At 52.0% G+C, this 26,864-nt stretch overlaps 1 long non-coding RNA gene across 1 annotated transcript; it reads left to right on the forward strand.

The window, feature by feature from the left end:
- The first annotated feature begins 285 nt into the window (after window positions 1-285).
- LOC139040823 (uncharacterized) lies at window positions 286-20,148 on the forward strand. The gene is made up of 5 exons (XR_011495223.1): window positions 286-454; window positions 3,021-6,129; window positions 6,537-7,340; window positions 9,536-9,813; window positions 11,652-20,148. It is a non-coding gene; the product is annotated as an uncharacterized lncRNA (long non-coding RNA).
- Window positions 20,149-26,864: the final 6,716 nt, after the last annotated feature.

The raw sequence follows: 26,864 nt of genomic DNA on the forward strand, positions 1-26,864 counted from the left end.
TATCGGAAAGATAAAATTAAATGTTAACAAAGATGGAGACGAATTGAAAAGGAATGAAACCAGAGCTATGAGCATTTTAAATGAAGACATGTTGGTGAGTGCAGACTGGGCAAAAGGGCTGAGGTCCACACAGGAGTGAGGACCGCAGTGGGGGACCCAGCCAGCTGGCAGGGAAGCTCAAGTCCTCACTGACATTGACTGTCAAGGCCACTGTCCTTGGTGCTGCCACACAGCTGGATGCAATCTTGGGGCCTCCCACCCCCAAATCAAATCGCGCTGTCAGAAAGCCAGGCTCGGCTCGGCCCCCTCTCCGTCCCCCTGAGCAGCCCGGGGCCCCTCGGGGTCAGGCCACGGTTCAGAGGAGCTCCGGGGAGCAGCCCCTGCCTCCTCCCTTCCGCAGGCCTTAGCCCAGCAGATTCCTCAGAGCAAAGATAAGCTCCCGGCTCAGCCCAAGGTGGGTGGAAATGAGAATTCCTTCCTTAATTGGTATTTTCCAGTTGAGAGAGCACTCTATGCTTTTCTCACCAGTGTCATTTAATTACCAAATGTTTTCATTTTTGAGAAGACCTAAAATTGCAGAGATCTTGGGGATTTAGAGCAGGAATGCAAGACCAATTTTGCCTAATTACCAAATGTCTCGGCGGTCCCTCTGACGTGTCCCAGAGTAGGCGATGCAGGCCCGGGGCCTCTGTGGAGGTGGGGGGCCCGGCTCCAATGCAGATGTTTACCTGACGTGCGGGGCCAGGATCTGGTTTACGTTGAGAAATCAGACTGTTTACAGGACCGCACATCTGTCCCCCTCCCTCCTCTCGTTTGGCTGTAACGTTCCACAGGGCTCGCTCAGGTCCCTGCGGGGTGGGCTGCGACACCGCGCGAGTCACGCCAGCTCCACACAGCCCCGTCTGGGGGACGCATCAGCTCATGGCCTGGCCACCCGGGGGGTCAGCCTGAGTCTGGGCTGGCAGTGCTGATGGGGGTCTGGGGACCCCTGGGTGGGGAACAAATGGCCTCCAGCCTGGGGAAGAGCTCCTTAAGTATAGAGCAGGAGACTTCTCTGTCCCCCAAGTGGTTGCAGGTCCAGGGGCCAGGGCGCCAGAACACTCTGGTGTGTTCTGGAAGCAGAGGCTGAGAGTGGGCCCTGGATCTGCAACTGCACACAGATGCTGAGAAGCCCCACTTCACGGAGAACCAGGCGCCCAGACCCCAAGTAGGAGGCCGGTTGGGGGGTCAGTAATGCACAGGTGGAGCTGGATGGGGTTGCAGACAGGGGTCCTGGAGTAGCAAAGCCACAGAGGGACAAGAGGGCTCCCAGCACAAGGGCTCTGGGCCCTGATCCCTCCCTCTCTAGCTGTCTCTCTGACCTATTGCTCTTCAACCCGCCAGAACCATGGGCTGCTGTGGCTGTTCTGGAGGCCGTGGCTGTTCTGGAGGCTGTGGCCCTGCTGTCACCTCCAAAACCACCATCACCCCCCACCACTCATTCTCCTTGCAGGGTCCCTACTCATCTGCTCAGCCCTCCAAGGCCAGGATGTCCAACGTGACATCCTTGGGTCTCCGTATCTGACACATGAGGATGATCCCAACTCTGCTGCAGACACACAGCTCCTTCTGAGCGCCAGCCGTTGGGCTCAGATGTGGCTGGATGGATGTCACCGCCCTCCCCACAGGGCTAGTCTGAGCCTGAGTCCCCTACGTGACCTGTTTGGTGAATGGCATCAGCCTTGACACGAGCGTCCAGCTCAGAGGCCCTGCGGGCATTTGGGCATTGTCCCCCCTCAGTCCCTAGTTCCCATCTCAAAGCAGCATGTCAGGCAGGCCCGTGTCGTCCACGTCTCTCCTGTTTGGCAGCGACACCCCACCTCTAATTCCACTGCTCGCCGCCCTTCTGGGGCTACCCCAGGCCCCCACGGCTGCTGTGCTGGCTCTGCAGCTGTCCCTTCCCCGTGAACCCACAAGGCAAACTCAGTCCTCTGTGCCCTCGCTGAGTATCCTCACTAGCTCCCAACTGCTTCCAGAAGAATAAGCTCCTCAGTGCAGCCAGCCACGGTGGACGTGGAGCGGCTCCTGCCTCCTTCCTTCCAGTGCCACCAGGGCCCTCAGGGCCCCCACCCACTGCACCTCACCGCCTTCTCACGGGTGACCCGGGGCCAGACACGACAAGGCTGCACTGTCCCTCCCCCTCATTAGCAACAGGACCCAGAACCCTGCCCTGGTCCTCTTGTGCGCCCCGATCCCTCACGCTGGCCGCAGCCACGGGCCTGCGTGCTGGCCCCGGAGAAAGGACGGCCATGTTCGTCAAGCATCCCGGCAGGCAGGTGCTTCCTTCTTTCTTGTCTTTCTTTTCTGTTTTTTTCTTGTGTATATAGAACAAAACATTTGCCAATTTAGTCATTTCGAAGTGTACATTTGGGGACATTAAGTACATTCACATTGTTGTGCAGCCATCCCCAACAGCCATCTCCAGAAGTTTCCATCTTCCCAAACTGAAACTGGCCCCGTTAAACACTGACTTCCTCTCCCCCAGCCCTTGGCACTCACAATCCTGCTTTCTGTCTCTTGAATTTGACGACTCTGGGGACCTCATCTGAGCGGAACCACACAGTATTTGTCCTTTTGTGGCTGGCTTATTTCACTCAGCATCATGTCTTCACTGATTCATCCATGTGGTAGCTCATGTCAGGATTTCCTTCCTTTTTTGTGGCTGCATAATATTCCACTGTGTGGATGGACCACATCTTGTACATCATCCCATCTGTTGATAGACACTTGGGTTGTTCCCACCTTTTGGGTGTTGTGAGGCATGTGGCTATCAGTGTGGAAGCACAAGGACCTGTTCCCACCTCTGCTTTCAGTTCTCTGGGTGGATACCGAGGAGTGGGATTGCTGGTCACATGGTCACTGTATGTTTAGCTCTCTTTCTTAAAAGGAACACACTTAGGGGTTAGAGCACTCTTTTGTCTTTTCTCTAGGGGTTAGAGCACTCTTTTGTCTTTTCTCTTGTGTTCTTCTCTGCTTTCTAGAACGCTGATGAAATGGTGGGTGCTCCAGCAGCCATCTTAAGCCACAATGCATGGAAATCTGCAAGGATTGTGGAGCAGAAAGACAGAGGGAGCTTGGACACCTGATTATATGTTGGCTTCTTCATAACTGGCCTCAATCATCTCTACATCTAGAGTCTTTTAAAAATGTGAATGAGTATTAAAAGTCTGTCTTCTTTAAGCCATTGTTACTGGGGGTTTTCTGTCATATACTGCCTCTTTCTAAATAATTACTAGATTTTGAAAAACCTAGAGTGGTGCTATTTCCTGTAGAATAAAAGGAGACATGAGTTAAAGTGCACCATAATCTCACCACCCAGAGACACCCACGCTTAGCACTCTCTTGAAGGCCCTCCCGTGTTCCTGCACACCCTGACTGCTCCTTGCACAACTGTGTGACCATGCAAAGAGAGCGGTATGTGTGCGTTTCTCACAACATTCACCTTTTTTACTCGCAGGATTTTAACGGCTTAAAAATCCTCCGAGTGAGGCTGCCCCTCTTCTATTTCAACACTGGAAATCTTTAACGAGCACCCCTTCTGTAAATCACGCTGTTAGTGCTTCTGGAGATCAACTCTCGCTGGGGAAATTGCTGTTTCCAAGCCCAGGGATAGTTTCCGGCTCTGGGTCCACTTCCCAGGCTCCTTCCAGCAGTGTCTCCAGCATCCGCTGTAGCAGCCTGGCTCAGCAGTCTGCATCCGGGCCCCGACTGATAACATCTCCGTGCCCCGCCACCGTGACAGATGGAGGGCGCCTCAGCCTTCTTTCTTTCTTTTTAACTATTTGCCTGAACGTTTTTCATCCATGTGGTTAACACTTTATTGTGACCATTTTATTTGGGTTTTGGTGTTTTGCTAAATCTTTGAGTCCTCTCGATGTTGATGGTAAGTAACTTTGTGATTCTATCGCACAGGTGTTTTAACCACACTCTGAGTTTGTTTGGCTATTAATTTAATTTGGGTTATTTTTAGACACCTGCATTTGTTTTTCTTGATGACAAAGGGACACATGTTCAGGGTCACAAATGCAAACAGTGCTTCAGTGTATAAGGTCAGAAGTGGAAGTTGGGGGTCTTTTCTCATTGAAGTGTAGACCGATTGTGGCCGACAAATGCTCCCCACTGATGCTGATGGAGAGACGGGGTTGGCACGGTCACGTTGCGGCTTAATGACGTGATGACCCCCTGGCCTCCTTGTCATGGCTGAGCTAGAAGCCGCTTCAATGCTACAGAAAATGAATTTGCTCGTGGAGCCTTTCATTTCAGCTAAGATAGAATGGCTTGTAACAGAACAAGGAAGTGAGTGGCTTGTCCCCCAAGGCTGTTGGTGATGCCAAGGTATTGGTGCCAAAAACGAATGGCTTTACCCCAGAGGAAGGTTTGAAGAAGAAAACGAATCCTCAGGATGGTGAGAGGGATGTGATCCCAGATTCCACAGGGGAGACAGCCACAGGCCAGGCTGGAAGCCCTGCCTTGCACGAGGCGGTGGTGACACCAGGCCAGCACCCACACCTGCCATCTGCAGGGCAGCAGTGTCTTCACAAACCTTCGGTGTTTGGGGAAGGCCTGAGACCAGGATGCTGGCAGCACGGGATCTTCTCCCTCAGCTTTGCCTCCGTTCTGTCTCACAGCGTTGGTCAGTGTGGGAGAGGCCGTCAACATGGGCCCCGAGCTCCGTGCGTGTGCTTGCTGTGTGCCCAGATTGCAGGCCCCACCATCCCCTGCCACACAGAGCCCTTTCCTGAGCTGCTCACAGGCCACCCAGTGGGTGAAGGCCACTAGGGTGTGGCAGCCCTGCTGTGGCTCCAGGGGATGGCTGAGCTGGCTTCCTGGGGGGGTTGGCCACATGCTACAAGGTTTCCTGTTTGATACAATGTTTCCTATTTGATACAATGTCTCCTCTTTGCTACAATGTCTCCTGTTTGCTACAATATTGCTGGCTGTGCAAATGTCACCTGGGCCCATTGTCATTTTTTCCCCATCTCTTGCTGTGGGACTTGGGGGCAAAGGGAAGCCGTGGAAATATGCTGATGTTCCTTTCGCTTTCCGTGAGTAATAAGGGCCTTTGTCGCTGAACCCTCGAGTGGATGGATCCCTGGCTTGGAGCAAAGTCCTTTCTTCAGGGAGCAGCAGCTGCCTGGGTTACACTTGCAGCCGCAGGAGGCAGCAGTGGGGAGCAGCGAGTGTGGCTGCTCAGGCTCTGGGGGAAACTGGGGCTCCCGTGGAGGCTCACAGGGTCTGAGTGTGCTGGGGCTCCTGCAGAACACCCTCTGGGGCTCAGGAAGCAGGAGGCCCCTGCTCTCCCTTGGCTCTCAGCTGTCCTGGGGGTTTTCCAGCAGTCCTCCGCAGCCCCAGCACCTGCTCAGATGGGTAGGCCCCACAGCACTGGCTGCTCAGAGCCTTGGCTGCCTCATCCTGACTGACTCTCCCTCCCCAGCATCGGCAGGAACCCCCCACCCCCACCCCGGGCTTCCCAGAGGGCAGCCATGGCCGATCTCTGACCCCCGTCCCTCCATGCCTCTGCGTGCCCCCAGGGCCCGTGTTCTCCTCCCAAGTCCTCCTCTGATCACAGCCCTTTTCCCAAATCCCCCTGGGCTGCTCCCCAATTGCTAAGGGAGCGCTGGTGTGTGGAGGGGGTGGTCAGGGCTCTTTTGCTGTATCTGTAACTCGTCTGTTGATTAGACAGCGATGGATTTAAGGATTACTTTCTGTAATGAAAAGTAGATGAGGGGAACAAGGAAAATAACTAACTTCCAATTTCCAGGACAAAGTCAGCTTGTTGGCCTGGCCCCACAGCCCACACCCTGCGCCCGGGCCAGCCCCACACTCTCTGTACCGTCTATGGCCCCTCTGCTGGCACAGAGCCTCTGTTCTCTCTGCGTCTCCCCTCTTAGGCTCTGCATACAGCTGGTACTGTGTAAATGATTGATGCGAGGAGGAGAAATGGTTGACCAGCAGAGGGATGCAGGGTGGACAAGACACAGCCTCTGCTGCCCAGGCCAGAGGCCGAGATGTCTGCCCTGACTGTCTGAGCCACACCCCTGAGCCTGAGGGCCCGCTTCTCTGCTGGGACCCCTGCAACCACTGCCCCGGGTGTGCACATCGGGCCCCAGGGGTTGGGGTGGGGTGAGGCCTGTGAAGGGAAGGCCTGAGGAGGCGGGAGCCAAAGTTCTCCACACACCCAGGCTCCCAGCCAGCTCCTCTCCTGGGAGGGGCCCTGGAACCAGGCTGGGAACACGGAGGAGAGGGGACACCCGGCCACACCAGGCGGTGATCAAGCTGTCTGAGCGGACTGGGGATTTGCTATGGACTGAGTTGTGTCCCCCCAAATCTGTTTGTCAAAGCCCTAATCACCAAGGTGATGGCATTTGGAAGTGAGGCCTTTTGAGTTAATTAGGGTTGATGAGGTCATGAGGATGGGGCCCCCATGATGGGATTAGTGCCCTCCTAGAAGAGGAGGACACCAGAGCTCACACTCTCTCCTCCACATGATGACACAGTGAGAAGGCAGCCGTCTGCAAACCAGAAACAGAGCCCTCACCAGAACCGACAGCCGTGCCTCCTCCCTGATCTTGGACTTCCAGCCTCCAGAACAGTGAGAAATAAATGGCTGTGGCTTCTGTTACAGCAGCCCGAGCTGACCAAACAGGTTTCTGCTGGCTTACTTCTGTCTCCAGCCAGGACGCTCTGAGCGAGTGCTCAGGGAGGACATAGCCACAACCCAGCACAGACAGAAAAAGCTGTCTGAGAGAGGAGGGAGCAGCAGAGGGAGCCTCATGGGCAGATGAGGCCACAGAGCCACGGCATGAAACTGTGGCCCTCCCACGGGAGCCGCGGTGCAGAGGAGCAGCCGGGCAGCAGGCATTTGCTTTCACGATTGGGAGTCCCCACAGAGGCCGGGAGGGAAGGCAGAGTTCACTCCATTTCATCCACCAGCACCAAGGCCCAGGGCTCAGGCAGCCTCGTCAGTCCACCCAGTTTGAAAATGCACGTTTCTCAATCCCTGGGTGCTGCCAGAACCTTCCATGGGGACTAACACAATGGTCATTAAACAGCGGAAAGAATAAAGTCTGCAATGCATTGGAAAATTCTGGACAGAGAGAAAATGGGGATGGCAGTTCCTCACTCCAGGGGGGATCTCTCCAATTCTGCCATGGCCACCTAAGCTGAGGGTACAAGGGGCGTCAGAGGCAAGGAGCATGTGACCCGACGTGTTCAGATGGAGGAGAGGACAGTTCCCCATGGTGCGAAGCTGGAACAGCCACAAAGCCACAGAGCCCCATGCTGGGGAAGCCCCATGACAGGTAGGAAGCAGAAGACCCCACCCTGGGCAGAGTCGGGGGCTGGAGTGATGGCCAACTTTGAGGTGTTAGCCAGCCCCTCTCTACTGCCACCCCCGGAAGGCCCCTGTCCCACCTCCCCAGGGGTCCTCACTCCCAGCGCCCACCATCCTGCCCTGGGCTCTCCCCAGGCCCCCTCGCTCTGCTCTCCAAGCTGAGAGGTAGGAGGAGATGGGGCCGGAGCCTCTGCCCTGTTCACACCTCAGTGGGCTGTGAGCTGGTTGTAGAGGGTCACAGAAAAGAGCGGAAGCTTTGAGCCATCCCAAATGGATACAAGCACAAATGGCAAAATATAACCCACAGCCATCACGCAGCATGGAACTGCGGGCGCTTTCCCCTCGGAATCCTGGCTGAGCCTCGCTGGACCCCCAGCTGGTTTGGCTCCACTGGTGTCCGACCTGAGCACCTGCTCTGGGTCCCAGGAAAGGAGCCCACAGAAACAACATTTTCAGGATACAAGGTTTTATCTTTTAAAAAGCATCAAAGGCATCGTGATTGGGAAGAACAGAACTTCAACAAGGCACCAGCTTAGTTCGGTTCCATGTTGCTTTCTGGATCTCCTAGGAGAGGGGGCCATAATTGCTTCGGAGCCCCCAGGGGTTTCATTGGACCCCTGGGTGCATAACCAGCTGGGGACACGGCCCCTTGAGAGCCTGGTGGACTCCTGCAGACCCCAGAGCTCAGAGGTCAGCTGGTCACTCTCTGGAGACACGGGATGTCTGGGGGAAAAGCCTGCCTTTCTCTGGCTGGTCCTCCGCCCTGTACACATGCTGCCACCAGGTGGCGCCCTCTCAGTCCCACAGACTGCTGCACCTGAGCAGTCGGAGACCTGCATCCTCCCGCTTCATTTTCTGGTTAGTGGGACGTGCCCTGCCGTTACTACTGCGATTCTAGAATTGAGAAAAGGAGGCACAGAGAGCTAAGTAACTTGACAACAGTCGTGATGAGGACCAGAGTCTCCCTAGGACACAGACAACCCCTGAGTGATGGGGATGGGGCTTGGGTGCAGGGACCTGGAAGAAGGCAGGTGCCAGGGAAGGGACAGGAACAGGGAGGCCACCCAGAGGCCAGCAAATGCTGGAGCTACTTCCTTGTGGGCCTGAGCCTGGGGGACCTGCGGGGTCAGGGCCAGGGAGCCACGGAGGGAACAGCCGGACGCTTGGCTCTGGGGGCGCATACTGGCCGTCACCGCCCTGGACACATGGTGAGAAGGAGCCCAGTGGTGTCTGACCCGAGGTGAGGTCCTCGCTCTTGTCATACTCCCCTGCCCAGTCCCTTCCTACGGGACCTGAGTCAGCTCCAGGAAAGCTCAGCCTGGAGGAGAGAGGGACAATAAGAGTAGGTCGCCTCGGTCCCAGGGCTCTTCTCCTGGGCAGGAGGGGACCCAGGGGGCCACGCTGATGCCCTGTCTCTGCACCAGACTGTGCCGTGGTCCCCTGGGGAGTCGAAGGCAGCCCTGGGTCCCTGCCTCCAAGCCCTGGGAAGCTGGCTTCCTCTCCCCTGACCATCCACAGACTCGGATGCTGGCACAAGGGGGCGCCCGTGGACTTTGCAGCGCTTTCTGCTTGCTCCCCAGACCCTTCCAGGCCTGCGCATGCGGGAAAGCAACTCGGGCCCAGGAGACACAGACAGCGAGTGAAACAGTGACCGCACTCTCACTGGGAGCCTGCAAAGGGCCGGCAACTCAGTTTTCATTAACTCTCTCCTTCAAAGTGGTCCCTGCTAACCCCGTTTTGTAGATGAAGAGAGTCTGAGGGCCAGAGAGGTTACCAGATCGCCCAAATTCACTGGACCAGTGGGAGGGAGGGGAGGAGAGGTGGGGTTGGCCCCCAGGCAGTGGTTCTACGAGAGACTGGACCTCCTCCTCACAGGGACTTTCGCCCGAGCAGGCATGTCCTGCAGCCCCAACCCATCCTCAGAGGCTGCAGTCTGGGGTGCTCCCTGCAGCTTTGCCCTCAGGGGCAACAGGGTGGGATGAGGGGTTGTGGGTAGGTGGTGTCTTTGAGGAGACAGGATGCGCTCATTGCTGAAAAGCACTGCTCAGGCAGCAACACGGGCTGCTCTTCAGACCCTCCAATCTGTGGGGTTAAAGACGCACCTACAGGGGCTGGCCCAGTGGCATAATGGTTAAGTTTGCATGCTCCGCTTTGGTGGTCCAGGGTTCACAGATTCAGATCCTGGGCATGGACCTGCACACCGGCTCATCAAGCTATGCCACGGCGGTGTCCCACATACAAAATAGAGGACGATTGGAGCGGATGTTAGCTCAGGGACAATCTTCCTCACCAAGAAACAAACAGACAAACCAACAAACAATAACACACCTACTATGTATTTCACAAGAACACATGGATGCCCACGGACTTCCACGAGCCCAGGATAATTGACCATGATGTGGAGAGGAGATTGGACGAGGACTATAGATGAGAAGATGCAGGTAACAGGGGCCCTGCTGCCCTCAGCTGCGATTCCTTCCTTCCTTCCTTCTTTCCTCCTTCCCTCCCTCCCTCTCTTCTTTCCTTGTTCCCTCCTTCCTTCCTTTCCGACCTCTCCCTATTTCCTCCACCCCCCAGCCTCTAGCAACCATTTTTCTACTCTCTGTTTCTATGAGTTCAGCTTTTTTTATTTTTTATATTCCACATCTAAGTGATCCCATGCAGTATTTATCTTTCTTTGTCTGGCGTTTTTCACTTGGCATAATGCTCTCAAGGTCCATCCACATCGTCACTAATGGCAGGATCTCCTTCTTTTTTAAGGCTGAATAATACTCCATTGCCTATACAGACCACATCTTCTTTATCCACTCAACTGTTGATGGACACTCAGGTTGTTTCCATACGTTGGCTGCTGTGAATGATGCTGTAAGGAGCACGGGGTGCAGATATCTCTTTAAAATAATGATTTCATTTGTATACATATGCAGAAGTGGGGTTGCTGGATCATGTGGTCATTCTATTTGTAATTTCTTGAGGAGCTTGCACACTGTTTTCCACAGTGGCCACACCAGTTTACACTCCCACCAGCAGTGCACAAGGGTTCCCTTTTCTCTACATCCTCGCCAGCACTGGCTGTCTCTTGTCTTTTCGATGATGGCCATCCTGACAGACGTGAGGCGACAGCTCTTCTTGAATTTCTTACCCACACTGGACGAGGCCTCCATATTTCCCTCTGCACTGGCCGTGCAAGTTCAGGGGCTGGTGCTGAGCCTGTGCTGTCATTGGTGCTGGGTATCGCGATGTGGCCCTCCAGGACCACATCTGCCCTTCTCCCCAGCAGCTGACCTCTGAGGACACATCATTCAGGTCCCCTGGCCCCCAGCCTCCGAGGGGATGATAGAGGTGGAGCCACCAGCAATGGCACATCTCCCCTCGACCCTCTTCCTGGCAGTCCCATTGGGCTGACTGTGGGGGTGTTCCTGTACTGAGGGCCACAGTGCTGCGTGTACGTGGGGACATGGCCTTGCTCACAGCATGGCTTTCAGAGTTTCAGTCCCTGGGCTCTCCCCATGCCAACCCAGCTCATGGGTAGCAGTAGCCCCCTCTCAGCTATTGTGAACTCCACCATCTCCAACTCCACCATCCCAGTTGGAGGGTACCATCTGTGTCTTGCAAGGGGCTACCCAACACACCAGCTCTAACCCCTAAACCAGCAGGCCCTGAGTCAACCAGTCCTGAGAAAGCACCCTGTGGGGCCATGGGTCCTGGATCTGGAGTCAGGCTCCTTCTTTCCAGCTAAGACATACCAGGATCCCAGGAGTCCAGGGGAGAACCCTAACTCATATCCTGAGTCCTGTCCTGATCCTGGGTTCTCCCCTGATCCTGAGTCCTGTCCTGATCCTGGTTCTTAGCCTGATTTGGGGCCGTGTTCTGATCCTGAGTCCTGCCCTGATCCTGAGTTCTGACCTGATCCTGAGTCCTGTCTCGATCCTGAGTCTTGTCTTGATCCTGAGCCCTGCCCTGATCCTGGGCCCTGTTCTGATCCTGAGCCCTGTCCTGATCCTAGGCCCTGTTCTGATCCTGAGTCCTGTCCTGATGCTGGGCCCTGTTCTGATCCTGACTCCTGTCCTGATCCTGGGCCCTGTTCTGATCCTGAGTCCTGTCCTGATCCTGAGTCTTGTCTTGATCCTGAGTCCTGCCCTGGTCCTGAGTCCTGCCCTAGTCCTGAGTACTGCTCTGGTCCTGAGTTCTGCCCCGGTCCTGAGTCCTGCCCTGGTCCTGAGTCCTGCCCTGGTCCTGAGTTCTGCCCTGGTCCTGAATCCTATCCTGTTCTTCCCAGAGATGATGAGCAGAATGGGATTGCCTGTTCCAGAGTGTCTCCATGGACTTCATCTCCTTGTGCCTCCTATGAACATCTTCCTGGGGCTTTCAGAACCAGGGCAGCATCGGGGGCAACATCAGGAACTTGATGGGGCCGTGCGCTGGGTTAGACAGTATCCTCCTCAAATTCACGTCCACTTGGATCCTCAGAATAGGACCTTATCTGGAGATCTGGTCCGTGTAGATATAGTCAAGATGAGGTTGTGCTGGATTAGAGTTGGCCCTAATTCAATGACTGGAGTCCTCATATGACAAAGGAAGAGAGACTGAGACACTGACACGCAGGAGAGGAAGGCCACGTGAGGACAGAGTTAGAGGTCTGTTAGAACCGAGGAACGCCGAGGAGCGCCAGGGCCCCTGGAAGCTAAAAGAGGCAATGAGGGGTCCTCCCCTAGAGACCCCCCAGAGGGGAGCACGGCCCTGCTGACACCTTGATTTTGGACTTTTGGCTTCTGGAACTGGGAGAGAACACGTTTCTATTGCTTTAAGCCACACACTTTGCAGTCATTTGTTCCAGCAGCCACAGAAAACGAGTGTAGGCAGCAGCAACGGACACAGCCACAAAGCCAAGGCCTTGTCCCCATCATCTGCACCTGACACAGAGACAGACGGCATTGTTATTTTCCAGGGACCGTGTGAGGGGAATCAGGAACTAAAGAAAAGATGCAACACTGTGACACCACTGAGGTTATCCTAAGATTAAACAAACAAACAAAGGCAGTTTCCCTGGGGAAATGGCACACACAGGAACCAGGAAGTGACCACGTGCCCAGCATCACAGCTGACTCTGGACAAGGATATAAAGGCTCTGGGCCCAGGAGAGTCCACACCTGACCCTCCCTTCTCTACCTGATCCTCTGACCTGCTCCACCCTCAACCCACCAGAACCATGGGCTGCTGTGGCTGCGGCTCCAGCTGTGGGGGCTGTGGCTCCAGCTGCTGTGTGCCCGTGTGCTGCTGCAAGCCCGTGTGCTGCTGTGTGCCAGCCTGTTCCTGCTCCAGCTGTGGCAAAGGGGGCTGTGGCTCCTGTGGGGGCTGCAAGGGGGGCTGTGGCTCCTGTGGGGTCTGCAAGGGGGACTGTGGCTCATGTGGGGGCTGTAGCTCCTGTGGCTGCTCCCTGTCCAGCTGCTGTGTCCCCGTTTGCTGCCAGTGCAGGATCTGAGGCTCGATCTCAGACCTCAGGTGAGCCCAGGCTCCCCTGGAAGTGGACAGAGCCCCACCCCCGTCTTCCAGACCTGGGAGTAGTATTCCCTGAGTCCTGAGGAAGGAAATGACCCCGTCACAGTCCTTGACCTGTCCTGTGACCCCCCTTTCCATGGCTTACCACAGGGAGTCTCCATCTCGCCCCGGAGCTCCCAGAGCCCTGGAATCTTCTCCAACAAGCCCTTTGCCAGATCCAGCCCAGGAAGGGCCCATCCCTGTCCATGGGCTCTGACTGTTCCTCCCTCTTGTCCCCTCTCCCTCCACCCCCCCATCGAGCCTGCCCTGCAGCCAAGATCAGAACTGGGGGTGGGGGGGGTGGGGGGGAGGGGCGGGATGGAGCGAAGCTGAGACTCTCAATGTCCAGCTGGCCCTGTGAGCCCTTTAAGTTAAAGTGCTCCGCACCCCAATCCTCGATGCTCTGTGGCTCTTCTCCGGTGCTCTTTGTCATTGGGTTCAGCTCGTCCACTGTCTCCATCCCTGTTTCTGGAGCACCGACCGTGTCTCCGGCTTGCTGCTCCACCCTGGAGACTCGGCCGTGAGCAAAACGCAGACCCTTGCCGGGTCTCGATCTGGGTGTGAGGGCTCCTCCAGGCCTCCAGCGGCGAGGCGAGGTCGCTCCTGTTGTTTCCTGCATTTCCAGCAGCCGAGCCCCAGGCGCCCAGCGGGCACACACCAGCGCAAGGTCCCTGGTGCAGGTGGCGCAGGTGGAATTCTAACCTTGCCGTCTGACTAACCCTCCATCATGCCAGCACCGAAGGCCTCGATTTATAAGAGACACCAGAGGGCAAAGGACAGGCAGAGCATGGAGAGCACACACTCTCCAGACTGGGGCAGCTGGCGTGCACACGCACACACCCCACGGCCTCTCCATTCGGGGACCCCGATGGCCGGGGAGGTGGCTGTGCTGGGTGCACAGGCTTGGTGTGGCTGCATTCTGGTCTTACCGGGAGGTACAGCATCCTGAGGGTGGGGCTGGGGGTTCAGCTTCCTTCCTGGGCCCCTAAGGCCTGCCTGGTCTGGGGAAGATCAGGTCCCTGGTAGCTGTTGGACATGGCCCTGGGATGCCCCATGCCTCCTCTGGGCTGACCACAGCCTCCCTTCCCTGCCCAGAGGTTGCATAGGTGCCACATGGCAAGAAACGCCTGGCATCCCCAGAGTTGCAAGGCTCCGAGGCCCCTCGTTGTGCTGGACACCAGCGGCTTGGAGAAGGTCCCAGGCTGAGACCTCAGCCCTGCCAAGGCCACTGCCCACATAAGCCACCCCACCAAGAGGCAGCCAGAGGGGTCAGAGGGCCAGGAGCCAGTCTCCCCAAACTCCTCCTGCCTGCCCCCGGGCTGCCTGCTACTCACGCCCACCCGGAGCCTCCACTCTCCTCTCAGGAGACCCACACAGTTCTGGGGTCACCAGGATAAAGACCTGCATTACCCCAGACCCATGCTCATCGTGGCTTCTTCCCTCTGACCCCAGAGCCGGCAAAGGGCAGACAGGGCAGGGGCAGTGCCCGCAGGATCCCCAGAGAGCACCTCAGCCAGGCAGGGGACCTCCTCCCAGGCCCTCCCTGGCAGGCCTCTGCCCTTGGCCCTCTGAGTCCCAGGCTGTCAGCACCTCTGCCTCCCAGGGACCAGCTGCTGGCCCCAGAAAGGCCTGGCACCTTTATGCCCGGCTGTGCTTGGCCAGGAGTGCTCCCTGCCGGCCGAAGGTACCCACTCCTTTTGGAGCTAATTTAGTGTTTCCCTTAACACAGAAACATCATGATTAAAAAGTAGTTATAATGAGAGCTCACTTTTATTGTGTATTTGTCATGTGACAGGCCCTGAGTTAAATGTTTTATATAGTCTGTCCCAAATACATAATTTAAAAACAGGGAACCAAGACGTAAAGTCACAATCCAGACCACAGATCCAGGAAGTCCAGACCCAGCATCTAAACCAGTGTCCCCATGGCCTGATGCTGCCCCGCCTTGAACGTTGGTTCATTCACCCAGAAGGTGCAGATTATCTTAGAGCAAAAGTGAAGCATGAATATGACACCCAGAAAGGAAAGAAGGAGTAGAAGAGACAATGATGTCCTGGCACCTGGCTCCAGCAAAGGACAGCCAGAGAGCTCAGCTTTTGCTGTGAGTTCCCTAGCAGTCAGGGCAAAAAAGGAAAGAGAAGCCACATAGGCCCTATCACCTGGGGGAGGGCACAAAGTGATTTCCAGGACTACCTCTGTCCCATCTCAGAGTGAAGAGTCACATAGGGTGATGGGCCCCAAGATAGAGGATGCCCTCCAGGTCAGAGGGTCCCCACTGCTGCCTCCAGGAGACTCCAAGGACCAATTCTCAGGCCTGATTTGGCAGTTGTGCAGCCAAGTCTAAGAGCTCGATTAATTTGTGCACTGACAGTGGATTTGAAATTAACGTTCAGAGAAAGCATGACTGGCCCAACGTGGAGCAAGGATGTGACTTACTGCATTCCCGACTGCGATGGTTAATTTTATGTGTCAACTTGGCTGGACCATGGTGCCAAGATATTTGGTCAAACTTTATTCTAGGTGTTTCTGTGAGGATGTTTTTGGATGAGATTAACATTTTAATTGGTGGATTTTCAGTAAAGCAGATGGCCCTCCATAATGTGGTGGGCCTCATCCAATCAGTTGAAGGCCTGAGTAGAACAAAAGACTGACCTCCCCCAGGCAAGAGGGAATTCTGTCAGCAGATGCCCTTTGGATTTCAGATACAGCGCCGCCCCTCCCTGGATCTCCAGCAGACGGCCTTCAGACTCAGCCTGCAACTCTCTCCTGAGTCTCTAGCCAGCCAGCCTCCCACGTCAGATTTTGGACTCACCAAGCCTCCACAAGGGCAGGGCAATTCCTTAAAATAAATCTCCTTCTCTACAAACACATCCTGCTGGTTCTGTTGCCCTGGCGAAGCCTCGCTAACATGCTGATCAGTGGCTGTAGGGAGGCGACCCTCTGTCATGTCTGGTCCACAGCCAGCGGTCCCAGGCCCACCCCCCGGGGAGCCCCTTTAGCATGAAACCATGGTAGGACAATGAGGGCAGAGTTCAGCAAAGACCTCAACTAACCAGTCCTGGGAAAGGACCCCCCCCAGGAAGGTTCCAGCATTTAACCTGAAGAGTCTGCATATATCCTGGGGACGACGCTGGGGCCTGGGCCGAGCCGAGCCTGCGGCTGTGTGCATGGGCCTCCTTCTGGGAGAAGAGGCTGCCGGGCCCGCGGGGGAGGTGAGAGATCCTGTTAAACAATCAAAGCCCGCAGTAAAGGCAGGCGACCTCACTTCAAAGGCGCAGGGCCACGCGGTGAGACGTGGGAAACAGTCAGTCTGTCTGCTCCCCAGGAGTCCCGTCTCCCCCACATCCCAGGCCTCTGTCTTCCTGGCCCTGCCCGTCGGCCGGACCAGTCCCGTGACGTCCCAGGGAGGGGACTCCGGCCAGCCCTCCCCTGAGAAGATGGGGCATTTCCAACATGGAATCCATCATCAGAGGTCTGCTGGGTCTAGAAACTCAAGAAGATGCACAACCTGGAAAATCCCTCTGGCTTAAAAAAAAAATCTAATTGCTGGGTGGGATAAGAAAAATCCTTTTAAATCCTTAGCTGAGCTTATAACCTGAACCTACCCCTAACCCTGCTCGCTTTTGCTGTGCTGTGTTCTCTTGTGTGGACATACAACATACTCACGCATTCTGAGACTTCGGTGTTACCAGCCACGTGGGGCGGGGGACAGAGGGGGCGTCTGGGGCTGCCCAGTGGACAGTGGGGGCTGAGGGCTCCTGCGGGGGGCCGAGACTCCCACGGCCTCCACCCACTCAGTGCGGGCGGCTGGAGAAGACCCCACTGTCTAAAGGAGCGAGCCAGGACATCTCTCTTTTCTGAGTCTGAGATATGGTGATCAGAATGTCCCTCTGAGAAGTGACAACATTTACGCAGTTTGAGACCCAATTTTACATGAGCTTTGTAGCCCAGAAGACCCCAAGTGAGAAAGTCACATCAAGTGGTCTTGGAGTGGTGGGGGCCAGAGCGGCCCGGCAGAGTCGAAGCCAAACTTCAGAGAAAGGACGTGTCCCCACCCTGGGCCTCCGGGTCTCCACCAGCGTCTGGTGCGTCTGAGTCGCCCGCAGAAAACCCCAGGCGAGAGGAAGAGGAAGGAAGTAGCCTGGGAGTGAGGCAGCGGACACGCCCGGAGACAAGGGTGGACCCCCGGACCTCGAATGTGGAACTGCCAAGAGAAAAGCTCGGTATACTATGTTACACAGCGGGGGTTCACCCACAGGCCTTCTCCTCAGAGAGGACACCTCCTCCCCTCCGAGTTTTAGGCAAACATGTGCGTGTTGAATATAATGGGCTACCCTCTCCGGTTCTTTAAAACGTTGACAGTTGTAAACAAAACTCATGCCGTTGTCTGCTGGGGTTTTCAGTGTCTCTGTGCATAATTCATGAGGCAAATGCAACATGAAGGGGGTGGAGGGGTGCGTATTTGGTAAGATTTCCACATTCCACTTAAAGTGGTAAATGTTGATTCGAATTAGACAGTGAAAAGGTGAGTGGATAGACCACAAGGGCCAGAATGACCACTAAAAATGTATATACGAAGAATATTGTCTGTGAAAAGGTCCAAAGATTTGATAAAATTCTAGCCAGATGGACAAGATGAAAAAGAGAGCGGACACCAGTGACCCACGTGGGGAGTGACGGGAGGGACATCCCGTCAGGCCCTGCAGGCAACGTGTCTGTCCACACACATCGGACAACTGAGATGAAGGGGACCAATTTCCCGAAAGGGGAGCCACCAAGCTCACTCGAGAAGAAATAGACAGGGTGAATATTCTTATATTTACCAAAGAAATTGAAATCACAGTAAAAAACAAAAAAAACCTTCCCTCACACACTAAAAAACCCCATGTCTGGATGGCATCGCGGGGGAATTATGCAGAACCTTTAAGGAAGAAATAATACGAACTGCACATGGCTGTTTCCAAAAAAATAGAAGAGCAAGGAGCATGTCTCAGCTCTCTTTGGGGGGCCCAGCATAATCTCGAAACCAGAACCAAGAAAGACACTCAAGAAGATTACAGACCTGTGTTCACTGTGAACACAGATACACAGCTCCTCAACGTCGAGTAAGTGTTTGCACAGCAAATGCAGCTCTTTTATCTGTACAGAAGATATAAGATATAAATATTTGCCTATATATAAAATATTGCTCTATATTCTCTCTCTCCGTCCCTGCACCCATCCCCGGCCCGCCTTCCCCGGGGAGCACCGGCGCCCCGCGTCCACCCAGCAGAGCCGCGCTCCGGCTGCCGCCAACCAGACAGGGTTGCAGTGCGTCTTGAGGGCTGGCCGGCCGCTGTCGCTTTTCATGAGGACCGTTGTTTTATTTTTTCTTCTGCTGTGTGACTTGCATTTTGGAGAGGATGGCGGTTGAGGTTTTCCTCTGGTGCGTATAGGATTGAATCAGCGCCCTGCACCCCGGGAGCCCCGGCTGCGTAGACCACAGGCAAGCTTTGGCTGGAGCGCAGGGGCACACAGGGTGCCTCGCCTGTTTCCTCGCTTTGGGGCGATGCCCAGAGGGGCTCGTTTCCCTCTGGACAGGAAGGGGCCGGAGGAGAAGCGCCCCCCACAGGGACTTTCTAAGAGTCCCCAGCGTGAGGGGAGGAGGGGACAGGTGCCTTGCCCATCCCCAACCTTCCTCCTGGGACAAGAAACGTGTGTGGGGGACAGAATCAGCCTGGGGAATGGACTGCTCTTGGCCCAACCCTCAGCGGCCCTGGGGCTGCGTAGCCCAGGGTTCTTCAGCAGGAAGGGGAAGCTGGTCTTCCATTTGGTGGCTGGGAGACAGTCCTGGATGCGCTGTGGACAGTTACAATGGAAAGTTGACCTTTTTTCAAAAAAAAGAAAAAAAACGCACAACACCAAAAGTGAACCCTCAGGTAAACTGTGGACTTTGGGTGATAATGAGATGTCACCGCAGGGCCACGTCCATCAGCATCAGTTGTAACAGGTGTCCCGTCTGATGGGCGTGTCCGTGTGGGGGAGACCCTGCCCGTGTGGGGCAGGGGGTACAGGGAACTGTCTCTACTTTCCGCCCAATTTTGCTGTGAACCTGAAACCGCTCTAAAAAATAAAGTCTATTTTAAAATAAATAAATGAATAAAGTCTGTTTTTCAACAGACTTGTCCTACTGTGGCGGCTGAGTGAAACATATGTGGAAAGGCAAAAAAAAATTGGAGTAGCCAAAACAATTTTGAAAGAAAGAAAGAAAGCTGGAGGAATGCCATCCCCTGACGTTCGAGCTTCATGCACAGCTACAGGGCTCTGCACGGGGTGCCATCGGCAAAGGAGTGGACACACTGATCAGGGGAAAGAAGTGAGTCCGGACATGGACAAACCAAAATAACACCAACTGGTTTCTGACAAAGGCACAGAGACAACCAAATGGAGAAGGGAGTCTTTTCCGACAAATGGCGTGGGAGCAATTGAAGAGCCAAATTAAAAAAAAAAAAAAAACACCTTGACCTAAACCTCACATTTTTTACAAAATTAATTCCAAGGCCATCACGGATCTAAACGTAAAATATAAAACTAGAAAACGTTACGAATAGAACACAGGAGAAAATCTTTGTGACCTTGAGGAATAAAAACAAGTGTCTATAAGAAATAAACAATAATGTGAGTGGAATTTACATTTTGAACACAAAGGGTGAGATAACAAGATCCCACCGGATTGCCAGAGGAAGCGGGAAACGGACAGTGGGTCGTGGCTGCTGGAGGAGAGCCAGGTGAACCCAGGTGAAATGTTCCTTTGGAAGCCATATGTTTTCTGCACCATTTTCTTCACCAGACATTTAGCCTCTGGGGGCTCATGATTATCCCATATTCAAATTTCTCTTAATAATGAAGCTGCAGGAGAATTCTACTTTCAGCATGACAGATGGCATGGGGAGCTCCACTCCCACGGGAAGCTGGAGAACATCACTCAAAAAAAATGCTAATGACCATTCGGTGTCTGGAAATGGTCCTAGGGCCATTTAAATGAAGAAACATTTATCCAATAAAATCTACTAGAACTTGATGAGAACGGTGAGAGTCGTGGTGTTGGAACCAAGATGTGTGCCCTCCCTCCCTCATCCTAGCTCCAGAGGATAGAGACTCCACTGCAGGCTGGTCAGCCAGAACACGGGGGTCCCTCTCCCCCCAGCCTCCAGTTGAGGGCCGTCTGCCCAGGCAGTGTGTCTGGCGGGCAGTGTGTCAGCCTTTCTCATCCGCCCCCAGCTGCCTGTTTCTGAAGCTCAATCTTGAGTGAGTGTGGCTGAGACAGAGGCTCCACCTTGGGCTCAGAGCATTGTTTCTTTATTGTCCTTCTAAAGTGGGAAGCATGGCTCCTGTCCCCAGCATCAGAGCTGTGGCTCAGAGATTTCTCCCGGGGGGCGAGGTAGGCAGTGGAAGAGACAGCCCCAAATCCCTCTGCACAGGACCCAACTTCATTGGCGACAGAGTGCGGAGAAGGTCAAGCCTAAGGGCGCTCTCGAGAACAGTGCCAGCGACTGGGAGGAGACCAACAGATTCACTAGAGACGTGGGGTAAACTCTGGGCTGGCTGGAGAGAACCGGAGAAAGAGACCGCTGGAAAGAGCCTTCCTGGGGTCGTGACAAATCTCAAACACTTGTCTCAGCAGTGGAGAATAATTAGTCCAACCCTAAGCCTCGCCCCTGCATGCTTGACAGAACGGCAGACAGAAACGAAACAAGAATACGGAAGACTTGAACCACACTATTGACCAACAGGCTCTGATCTGCATTTATAGCACGCTCAGCCCAAGGACAGCAGAATGCTCATTCTTTTCAAGTGCACATGGGACGTTTACCAAGACAGACTGTATTCTGGGCCGGAAAACACGTCTCAACAAATTTTAAAATTTTCAAGTCATACAAAGTATGTTATCTCACCATATGGAATTAAACTAGCTATTAATAACAGAAAGATCTTTTGAAAATACCCATGTATTGGGGCCGGCCCGGTGGCGCAGCGGTTAAGTGCAGACGTTCCACTTCGGCGGCCCGGGGTTCACCGGCCCGGATCCCGGGTGAGGACTTGGCACAGCTCAGAAGGCCATGCTGTGGTAGGCGTCCCGCATATAAAGTAGAGTAAGATGGGCATGCATGGTAGCTCAGGGCCAGTCTTCCTCAGCAAAAAGAGGATTGCCAGCAGATGTCAGCTCAGGGCTAATCTTCCTCAAAAAAAACCCCAAAAAAACCTGTGTATTTGGAAAGGAAATGACATATTGCTAAGTAATCCACAGATCAAAGAGTAAGTCAGAAGGTAGGTTAGAAATTCTTTCAAACTGAAATAAAGTGAAACACATCCTCTCTGAATTTGCGTTTTCACAAATGTATAGAGCATTAAATGTCCAAATAGAGAAGACGTTCTCAAATAAACGGCCTCAGTTTCCACCTGAAGGACCCCGAGAAAGCAAATTCAACTTAAAGAAAACAGAAGAAAGTAAATTTAAAAGATCAGAGTGGAAATCGGTGACATAGAAAACAGAAAAAAACAGAGAAAATCAACAAAATCAAAAGACGGTTCTTTGAGAAGATCAATGAAATTGACAAACTCTTAGTAGACTGATCAAGAAAAAGAGAGAAGACACGAACGACCAGTGCCAGGGGTGACAGGAGCACGTCACTACACACCCTGCAGACAGGAAAAGAACCCAGAGGAAATAAGGGGAACAACCTTACGTCGGCAAATCAGCAAAGTGGACAGAATGTGTGAAGGACACAACTTCCCAAAGTCCGCTTGAGAAGAAATGCGGAACCAGAGCAATCAGGATTTATTTAAAGGCTTAAAAAACTTCCCACAAAGAAAACTCTGGATTCCGATGGCTTCACGGTGATTCTACTGAACAAGCAGGGAAGAACTCACACCAATTCTGCACAAACGCTTCCAGAAAATTGAAGAGGAGAGAATTCTTCCAACTCATTCTAAAATAGACACAGAAATGAAAAAGACCGAGAATAGCCAAACAGCTTCGGAAAAGAGGAGGACTTACGCCACTTGATTTCAAGGCTTATTATAAATCTGCGAAACCAAGACAGACCAGTGGTTCTCAGCTGGGGGTGACATTGTTCCATGGGGGACATTTGCGTGTGGTAATTGCTATGAGCTGAAATTTATAAGTTGCACCCCCCAAAATTTATAAGTTGCCGTCTTAAACCCTAGCATCCCAGAATGTGACCGAATTTGGAGATGGGGTCTTTAAAGAGGTGATTAAGGTGAAATGAGGTCATTAGAAGGCCCTAATCCAGTGTGACTGGGGTCCTTATAAGAAAAGGAGATGAGAACACAGACACACCAGAGGGATGACCGTGTGAGGACACAGGGAGAAGACGGCCTCTGCATGCCAAGGAGAGAGGCCTCAGGGGGAACCAGCCCTGTGACACCTGGATCTCAGATGTCCAGCCTCCAGACCACGAGAAAATAAATTTCTGTTGTTTAAACCGCGCGGTCTGCGGGACGCTGTTACGGCAGCCCTGGAGATGAATCCGGTAGTGTCCCCAGACATTTTCAGTTGTTACACTGGGGATGGGGCTGCAGGGGGAGCCGCTCCTGACGTCCAGCAGGCAGAGGCCAGGGATGCAGCTGAACACTTGACAATGCGCAGGGCAGCCCCCCAACAGCAAAGAGGTGTCTGGCCCCAAATGCTAATAGTATCAAGGTTGAGGAACCATGAGACAGATAAATAAATCCAGGGAAAGAAAATAGAGTCCAGAAATAAACTCAGATATAAATGGACAGTTAATAGTCTTCTCAACAGATGGAACGGCTGGATGTCCTCATACAGATGGTGAACTCTGGATCACCCTTCACTCCATAGACCAAAATTACATCCGAGTGAATCAGAGATCTAAATGTAACACATAGGAGAAAAGCTCTGTGACTTTGGGCTGGGCAAAAATGTCTTAGATATCATATCAATAAGCGAAAAATTTGATAAATTAGACTTCTTCAAAATTAAGAGATTATATATTCAGAAAGGCACTGTTAAGAGAATGAAGACATAAGCCACAGATGGGAAGAAAACATTTGAAAACAAATACAATTGTATGTATAAAAGATAAGGAATTCTCAAAAGTCAATGAAAACAACTAGATAGCAAAAATGGGCAAAAGATTTGAAAAGACCAAGGGAGATATAGAGATGGCAGAAAGCATACGAAAAGATGTCACCTAACCAATAATTGGGGAAATGTAAATTAAAACCACGATGGGGTCCCACCACGTCCCTTCTAGAATGGCGAGGACTAAAGAACAGACCATACCAAGTGCTGGAAGGATGGGAGCCCCGGAATCTCATGCACCACTGGCAGGAATGCAAAATGGGCCAGCAGATTGGGACTATATAATTCAGTAGTTTCTTATGAAAATAGGCGTGCACTTACCACATGACTCAGCAATCCTCCTCAAAGACATTGATTCAAGAGCCATGTTCACACAAAAACCTGCATGCAAACATTTATTTGTGATCACCCAAAGTCAGACACCGCCCGTCTCCTGGGAATGGCTAAACCGTGGCACGTCCACACACGGGAATGCCGCTTAGCTGTCTGAAGAAACCGGCTCTGGTGCGTGCAGCAATGCACGTGAATCTCAAACGCGTTATCACAAGAGAAGGAAACAGACTTGAAAGGTCACATGTTGTGCATTGGATTTGTCCAACTCCAAGAACTGTGATTTTTACAATATGTAAATTATAGCAATTGTTTTTTAATGGAAAAAGCAAGTCCAACCCCAAGAGCGGTCCCCCGGCCCTGCCAAGACGCACCAGCTGGCTCTTATGGTTCTGCAGGCGTGTGGTATCTTTCCTGCCTTCTCAGGCCCCACACGTCCCTGACCGGATTGCGCTGGGCAAGGCCTTCGGGAAATCCTTAAGCCCCATCTTACCCCCGGGGACTGAGCCTGACTCGGTACCCCAGTCACCGGCCTGCAGCTTCCTTGAAGATGTGACATTAGATTCCAGAGCACAGCTGCTGGGGTCTTTGATCGATTACTCTCCCCACAGCAAAGCCAACAAGTAAACAGAAGATTTGACATCACGATGAATAAGTTCTACCTAGAAGTCACATAAAGAACCCGACGCTGACACTGTGAAACAAATATTTTTTTCCGAGGACATAGGATATGTTAACAAAAGATTGGCCATAAAGTAAGTATGGAAACATTTCAAAAGATTGAAGTCGTCCAGAGAATATTCTCTGCTCACAGTGCAATTCCGCTACAATTCCGTGAAAAAAAAACTTAACTAGAAAATTCACATAGGTTTGGGTATTAAAAACTGTCATTATAAATATACTGTGGTTGAAAGAAATACAGTGTAATATGAAAAATATTTTTAACTGAAACTAGTAATGTTACTAATACATTCTTAGGCTGAAAGTACGAAATTGCTAATATTTGACTGTTTTTACCCGTGAAAGCAGCAATTTCAAATGGTTCAAATATGATGAAAACATGACACATCAAAACTTGGAGAATGACTTTAATAGCACTGAAAGGAAAAGCACGTATGGCTTAAATGCAAGTAGACCTGACCCCATGACAGCTTGATTTTGTCCTGAAAACCCTGACGCTAGTAGAAAAACCTGTAGACAAAATAATATTTCCATGAACTTTAATGTGCAAAATTATGATGTGCTCCATTTGGTATCATAGTTTGATATCAGAAACATTGTTTAATTGAACAATGAGAACAATTAGGAATGAACGCCGTTTGTGCGTAAAATGTAATGTCACAGAAGCACATTTTACCCCTTCATTTTTCTGCACCATTTCCCTCACCAATTTGTCACCCAGCCAATTTGTCCCAGTTATCTCGCCCTCAAACCGCACTTAAAAATAAAATGATAGCACAGAAAACAGCTGAAGGGCAAAATGGAAGCTCGGCTCAGCGGGAGCGTGGTTTGGAAGGCGCGTGCACGAGAGCTGGACAGACGGGCTGTCGACCACGCTCCCTCTCTGCCCTCTTGCCTTGTGCGTGCACAAAACAAAGCATCTTAGGTTCACGCAAACGTGGCCCACAATTCAAATCTTATAATGTAATATCCTCTGACTAAACACTGTTGTGTTGAGTAAAAAAAAAAGATGCATCTTTGTCTAAAGCCATAATGACATAATATCATTTCTTATATTTATTTATTTAATGTATTTGGGGATGAAGATGTCACTATACTGAATAAGAAGAAATGATTGCACTGAAGGTCGGACAGGTTTCCAGTAGATTCTATGGTGAAGAGTCATAAACCGAATAAACCAAACAGTCGTTATGTCTGTATTTGAACATGAGAAAAGATAAAAGTTAATGAGTTTTGTATCTACTGTGAGATATCGGAGATGGGAGCAAATAAACAGAACAACAAATAAAACAGTAACTATTAAAGGAATTGAAGCTCAAATTAAAACCTTGCTACAAAGAAAACCAGGGCCACGCGGCTTCACCAGCTACCGCACCAAAAATAAAGCACAAATAAAAACCCTTCAAAGTAATTCAAGACTAACACAGCCTCGACACCAACACCTCGCAGGAATGATGCGAGAAAGGGAAATTGCGAGTCTGCCACATTCCTGAACACAGAGGCAAAAGAAAAATCACAACAAATACAGCAGTGTTTTAAAATAACGGTACAAAATGAACACTTCAGATTTAGTCCAGGCATGCAAAGTTGTTTTAATATTAAGGGGGAAAAAATCAAATAATATAATTTGTGACATTAACTTATTACAGGTGGAAAATCACATAATCAAATCAAAAGATGCAGAAACATCATTCCATAATATTCAATGTTAATTTAATAAAGTTGAGCCAATTCTGCCACCATGCATGCTCATAAAATGCAAATTAGCTCAAAAGCAATTGGTGACAGAAAGGGAATCTCAGTATGGCAAAAGAATTATGCTTATTCAGACACGTCTTCCCCCAGCATATTAATGATTTAAAATGATTGAGGGGAGCATCTTCACAATGAAAGAGAAAGTCCTGGGGGTTGAAGAGCTCCAGGAAAAGCGGAAAACCCTCTGCAGGCGGCTTCTGGAAGCATAGCTCCCTGCGGGTTGCTTGCCTCCGAGGACCAGCTCGCACCCACCGTGTCAAGCTATCTGGAGAAGCTAAGGCACGAGTGAAAAAGCTGGGAAGACACTCTCCCCTGTGTTAACAAAAAAGTGCTGAAAATGTCTGTGCTCTGGGTCAGATGTTTAAATTTCGTGAAATCAGAGTGAATGCCTTTAAGGACCCAGTTGTCGAAATAAGAACTGCGAGCCAGGCCGAAGACGCCGAAGGGCCGGTTGACGGACGTGCTGGGTGGACGTGATTGTGCAACCGGACTTGGCTTCTGTTCCTTATTTCCTCCAGGCACACGGTTCCATAGGTTTTGAGTAGTCTGCCCTCTAAACCTATTTTCCTGTTAGCTCTGTTATTTTCAGTCCACGATTTTGCAGAATGCAAAGTTTTTCATACTTATGGCATTATAGCAAAAATGTCAGTATTAGCATATTTTGAATAATAGGGAAGTTCCTGAAACTAATAAAGGATGTCTACAAATACCCAGAGCAAATATCACCTGAGCTTGTGCAGCCCGGAAAGATTTATATTTGAGATAAGGATTATAAAAGGAAGTCCTGCGAACGTACCCTGATTCCACGCTGTAACTGAGGTTCTAGAAAATGCAGTAAGTCAAGAAAAGCAAGTACAATGCATGTGGATTAGAAGGAAGAAGTAAAAGTGTGGGGATTCGCGTGATCATATGCCATGATTGTGTCTGTAGAAAATCCAGAAGTCACAAAATAACGTCATGAAAATAAAAACAGTGTCAGTAGGGATACTGAACACAGGACCACTCCTGCAAAGGCTACTGCATTCATTTACCTCAGCAACAAACGCTTAGAAGAGAAAATATTTCCAACCATGACATTTATAA

Source organism: Equus asinus, chromosome 17 (assembly GCF_041296235.1).
Source record: "Equus asinus isolate D_3611 breed Donkey chromosome 17, EquAss-T2T_v2, whole genome shotgun sequence".
Lineage (NCBI taxonomy): Eukaryota > Metazoa > Chordata > Mammalia > Perissodactyla > Equidae > Equus > Equus asinus.